The sequence below is a fragment of the Petromyzon marinus genome, chromosome 58 (genome assembly GCF_048934315.1).
Source record: "Petromyzon marinus isolate PM22_M1 ecotype Great Lakes invasive population chromosome 58, UKy_Petmar_22M1.pri1.0, whole genome shotgun sequence".
Lineage (NCBI taxonomy): Eukaryota > Metazoa > Chordata > Hyperoartia > Petromyzontiformes > Petromyzontidae > Petromyzon > Petromyzon marinus.
In genome coordinates, this window is record NC_133724.1 from 1,257,777 (window position 1) to 1,263,882 (window position 6,106).

Here is a 6,106-nt window from a genome sequence, read left to right on the forward strand (position 1 = left end):
CCATTTGAAACCACTGGGCTTTGACAGCAGCACGATCATGATGGGGGGGGGGGGGGGGTGTTTTCACTTGTGTATTGTCGGGGGCCTCACCAAAGGCCACCAGGGGCCGCACTACAGGCCACCAGGGGCCTCACTAAAGGCCAACAGGGGCCTCACTAAGGCCGCCAGGTGCCTCACTAAAGGCCACCAGGGGCCGCACCAAAGGCCACCAGGGGCCGCACTAAAGGCCGCCAGGTGCCTCACTAAAGGCCAACAGGGGCCTCACTAAAGGCCACCAGGGACCTCACTACAGGCCAACAGGGGCCTCACTAAAGGCCAACAGGGGCCTCACTAAGGCCGCCAGGTGCCTCACTAAAGGCCACCAGGGGCCGCACTAAAGGCCACCAGGGGCCGCACTACAGGCCGCCAGGTGCCTCACTAAAGGCCACCAGGGGCCTCACTAAAGGCCACCAGGGGCCTCACTAAAGGCCAACAGGGGCCTCACTAAAGGCCAACAGGGGCCTCACTAAGGCCGCCAGGTGCCTCACTAAAGGCCACCAGGGGCCGCACTAAAGGCCACCAGGGGCCTCACTAAAGGCCAACAGGGGCCTCACTAAAGGCCAACAGGGGCCTCACTAAGGCCGCCAGGTGCCTCACTAAAGGCCAACAGGGGCCTCACTAAAGGCCAACAGGGGCCTCACTAAAGGCCAACAGAGGCCTCACTAAAGGCCAACAGGGGCCTCACTAAAGGCCGCCAGGTGCCTCACTAAAGGCCGCCAGATGCCTCACTAAAGGCCACCAGGGATCTCACTAAAGGCCACCAGGTCCCGCACCAAAGGCCACCAGGGGCCTCACTAAAGGCCACCAGGGGCCACACTAAAAGCCACCAGGGGCCTCACTAAAGGCCACCAGGGGCCTCACTAAAGGCCAACAGGGGCCTCACTAAAGACCGCCAGGTGCTGCCAGTGTCCCGCGAGGCCTTGCAATGAGGAACACTGAGCTCTGGAGCAAAGCTTGTCTTATTTTCTTTTCGCTGGCTATGACGTCCTGGATTTGTGAGGCGTTGGATCTGCCTGGAACGGTGCAAGCAACACAATGTTGCCGTGGTGTGAACTCATTCGTAGATGCATCGAATATAACCAACGCATGAACACGCAGCCACACTGGCCATCTGCGAACGCTCCTGGACATCTGTGGAAAAGAGCTTTGTAGCTCATCGGATTCCTCCTGCAGTACAAATAATTATTCTGATCTGATATTCACAACGCGCGGACAAAACGCGCACACCGCGTACACGTACACAAACTAAACTATCTTCTGATTTACCAGGTGAACTGTGAGATCTTGTTCGGAGACGATCCTGCCACCCGCGATGATAGCTCATCACGATCGCAGTGGCTGATATCATCGTCGTCATCATCACCACCACCACGTGGGGCTTTATAGCAACAGCAGGAGCAGCCGAATAACCCAGACGCGTGTTGATTCTAAATGTGGTGGTGGAGGAGGAGGGCAAAAATTGGAGTGGAACTCCGGAGAAGGATCCAGGCTACGACCACCACGGGGAAGAGAGAGAGAGAGAACACACGGACTCCAAATATACAACGGCAGGCATCGATCGCCAGGGTCCGGCATCGAACTGGCGTTGTGTCCTGCGAGGCAGGCGAGGGGGGCTTAGCGTCTCTTCGCCACCACAACGCAGGCACGCGCACCAACAACCACCCGACAATCACCATTCATTCACTCAAACAACCACCCACCCACGAACATTCACCTACAACCACAACTCACACACCCACCATTCACTCGAAGAGCCAGTCACCCACTATTACCTCCACTCACACAACCACCCAGCAAACACCACTCACCCACAGACCACCAAAATACCCACAGCTCAACCTAACTACCCACCAGTCACTCAACCACCAACAAAGCACACGCAAACACCACTCGTTCACTCGAACGGCCAAACAACGAACCCACCCACCCAGAGCCACCCGTACACCCAGCCACCTCCACCCCTACACCCAGCCACCTCCACCCCTACACCCAGCCACCTCCACCCCTACACCCAGCCACCTCCACCCCTACACCCAGCCACCTCCACCCCTACACCCAGCCACCTCCACCCCTACACCCAGCCACCTCCCGTCAATTATGTGGCGAGTTCTGGCGACGGCCAATTAGGGATCGTTTTGTGCAGCCAGCGATAGCGCGCAGAGGAGACAAAGGGGCAATTATGGATGCGTTTGCGCCTTAAATGGCAATTTGTGGGGCATTTGTTAAGCATCGTCAGGCCTTGTGAGCAAGCCGTGTGTGTGTGTCTGTGTGTACACCACATATCGGTGCTTGCTAACAGCTGCGCTACGAACCCGGCGACCCGAGTTCGACTGTGTGAACCGGCGCTGGGCCTCCCCTCGGTCGATTGAGCCTCCAATGAGTACCCGGTGCGATGTGTAAAACATCGCCAGTGGGGAGACAAAGGCGGCCGTGCGTGGTGCTGGCCACCCACCCCCTCGTGTGCCGTACCGGCCTTCATAGGTGCTGTTTGCCTTTGTGTACACCTAGCCTGGCACAACCGCCGCGGTGCTGTGTGCGATGGGTTTGTGTGTATTGAGAGCGACGGGTGGCATTCGTGGTGAGCATACTTGCGAAACGAACGATCCGAGTTCGATTCGTGCTCACGACCAACGCCGGTGGCGTCAATCGGAACCTGTTCTGGACATCCCCGAGGTCGACTCGGCCTCAAATGACGACACCTGGTGCGGTGTGTAACAACGGGAGAGATAAAGGCGGCCGGGCGTAGTGCTTACGACCCATCCTCTCCCCCTCGTGTGTACCCGTGCCAGCCTCCGTAGGTTGCTCCTCGCCACTAACGGCACTTGCCCCGACGGTCAGCTAAGGCTGTACGGGAAGATATTTATTTTGCCTTTGGTGTCACTGTGAGAGGTGACGAGGCATCTCTATGGTGTCACGGTGGGTTTGACCCTGACGACGCCTGCTGCTGGATATTTGGAGTTTGCGGGTCTCTCTCTCTCTCTCCCAGTGGCCGCGTGGATTGTTCTCCGGGTCCCCCGGTGTTTCCCTCCCACATTTAGAATCAACATCGCCACGCTGTGATCAATTTCCACGTGGCGATAAGCCAACTGCGTTGGAGCCATCATTTGTGATGGCCTGGTCGCTTCTGAAAAAGAGCTGAAAAAAAAGGGCTCAGTGTCCACGTGATGATCAGCCACTTCTTTGAACGATCATTTGAGACCAGGTCGCTTCACAGCCCAGCGGGGGCCTTAACCTGGTAAAATATTTAAAATAAAAGGGTTTTTTGTTTATTCCCATGACTAATTAAACTTCCTCTCTGCTGGTTGGCACTCGGGCTCAGGTGAAAGGAAATCGTGGGAGGACCCAGGTGTGGCCGACGCAGTTGAGCCTCGGAGCCAAACTCCACCAGAATGTCGTTCGATCGCCACGTGCGAAATATAGTGAGGGCCTGCAAGGGCTCTACTACGCATTTGCACGCTATTGAGTCGCGACGTAGCTCAACACGGCGGCGTGCAGCGTCGTATCGACAAGGCTCGGTCATTGCAACTCGCCGCTCTACGGGACGTCTGGCAAGAACATGAACAAGCTGCAGCGCGTACACAACTCTCTTCTGGCACGTGTCGTGACGGGTACTCCAAGATCCCACCACGTGGTATTGATCCACCACCACCACGTGATGATGATCCACCACCACCACGTGATGATGATCCACCACCACCACGTGGTGATGATCCACCACCACATGATGATGATCCACCACCACGTGGTGATGATCCACCACCACGTGATGATGATCCACCACCACGTGGTGATGATCCACAAACCACCACCACGTGATGATGATCCACCACCACGTGATGATGATCCACCACCACGTGGTGATGATCCACAAACCACCACCACCACCACCACGTGATGATGATCCACCACCACGTGATGATGATCCACCACGTGATGATCCACCACCACGTGATGATGATCCACCACCACGTGATGATGATCCACCACCACCACGTGATGATGAACCACCACGTGATGATGATCCACCACCACCACGTGATGATGATCCACCACCACGTGGTGATGATCCACCACCACCACGTGATGATCCACCACCACCAAGTCGAAACGGTTTGCTGACGCTGCTACCACTGCTGCGTTGGCAGTGGTGCCACGGACACAGTCAACTACAATCTCGCTTTTATTGGCACAATGTTTACTTTTTTTGTTAGATGTGAACATGTACAATACTTGTATAACATAAGAAATATAAATCGCTTATAACTATAAAGTTGGCTGGATCTGGTCTTCACGTAAGCAACGAGCTTGCTCCATAATAGAGGTTTTTTTTTGTTAAATCGCGTAAGTATATCAATGTGTCGTTAAACCCGCCACCACCCGACACAGCCAACGAGTAAGGGGCCGTCCATAAATGACGTCACGCACCTGGGGGGGGGAGGGTCAGACATTTGTGACGATGTATGACGAGGGGGGGGTTTGAGAAATGTGACGTCACATCAAAATGCGCAACTTTAAATACATATAGGCGACACGTTCTACTTAATTAAATATACTTTTTAATAAATGTTTCTCCTACAACATCAGAGTACAGCGCCACATTAAATACGCACTACAATGACAATAGTTTAAAGCGATTTGAAGCATGGTTTATTTTTTTTTGGGGGGGGGGGGCAGATCTTTGTTACGTCATATTTGAGAGGGGGGGGGGGTCAAAAAATCGTCCAAAATCGCGTGACGTCATTTATGGACGGCCCCTAAGGGTTGTCACTTAAACAGAACGTGGCCAATTCGTCACTAGTACAGCACACCGGTTGTGTGTTGGAGCCAGACCACAACATTTACAGTCTGAGTACGACGTTTCGCCAGTAATTAGGGATGACATTGGTCGCGGAAGTCTGCTGCGTGTTACACTAACGAGGTAGCTGTTCAGAACGCGGAGAGCGCACGAGTGACATTTGTTGTGCATGACGTCATCTCCAGCGTGACGTATTTTTAACCATCTCAGAACGCAACCGGTCCCTCAGTTGCGCGTGAAGTCCGCCCAGTTATATGACGTCATGTTCCGATAGCAACGTGACGTCCCCACGTTTGTGACGTCGCTACGGTGGGCACGTCATTATGTAAACATCACCTCATGCTCATGTTCTGACGTCATTTCACAAGCCCAGTTGGCCTCAAGACGCAAAACTACACCCCCCCGTTAATGATGTCACGCCGCAAGCACCGCCTTTTCTGATGTCATTACGCATTACAACTTTTCTTAATGACGTCACGATGCCCCACTGTGATATGACGTTTCGACGTAAAAACCTCCGTCTCCCCAAATGACGTTTCTCAATGTTGCAAATGACGTTACAACATACGCGTTCCACCTTGCCGTGACGTCACGACGTAACGTTTTCTTCTCATCCGTGACAAGTACGCAAGCATCCCCGTTTCCGACGTCACGCCGCAAGAAAATTGTATATTAAGAACGTCACAACGCACCGTTGAGCGCACGCCCGTGACGTCACGACGCACCGATGAGCGCTCGCCCGTGACGTCACGACGCACCGATGAGCGCTCGCGCGTGACGTAACGACGCACCGATGAGCAATCGCGCGTGACGTAACGACAATCCATTTACCGCTTGCGCGTGACGTAATGCCGCACCGTCGAGCGCTCGTCCGTGACGTCGTGACGCAACCGTTGCCCGTTCTCGCGCCGACGTCACGAGCGCGCCATTCACTGCTGCACGCGTGACGTCATGTCCGCTCTCGCGTGACGTCACGACGCAAAGGCCTCGTCCACCTCCTCGCGCCTCCATTCCGGGCGCCCCACGCGGCCTCCTCGCTTCAGCTGCCCGCGAAACCCTCGCCTGGGACGACGACGACGACGAGGAGGAGGAGACGAGGAGGGTAGAGGGGGAGACGAGGAGGGTAGAGGGGGAGACGAGGAGGGTAGAGGGGGAGACGAGGAGGGTAGAGGGGGAGACGAGGAGGGTAGAGGGGGAGACGAGGAGGGTAGAGGGGGAGACGAGGAGGGTAGAGGGGGAAGACGAGGAGGGCTAGAGGGGCGAAGACGAGGA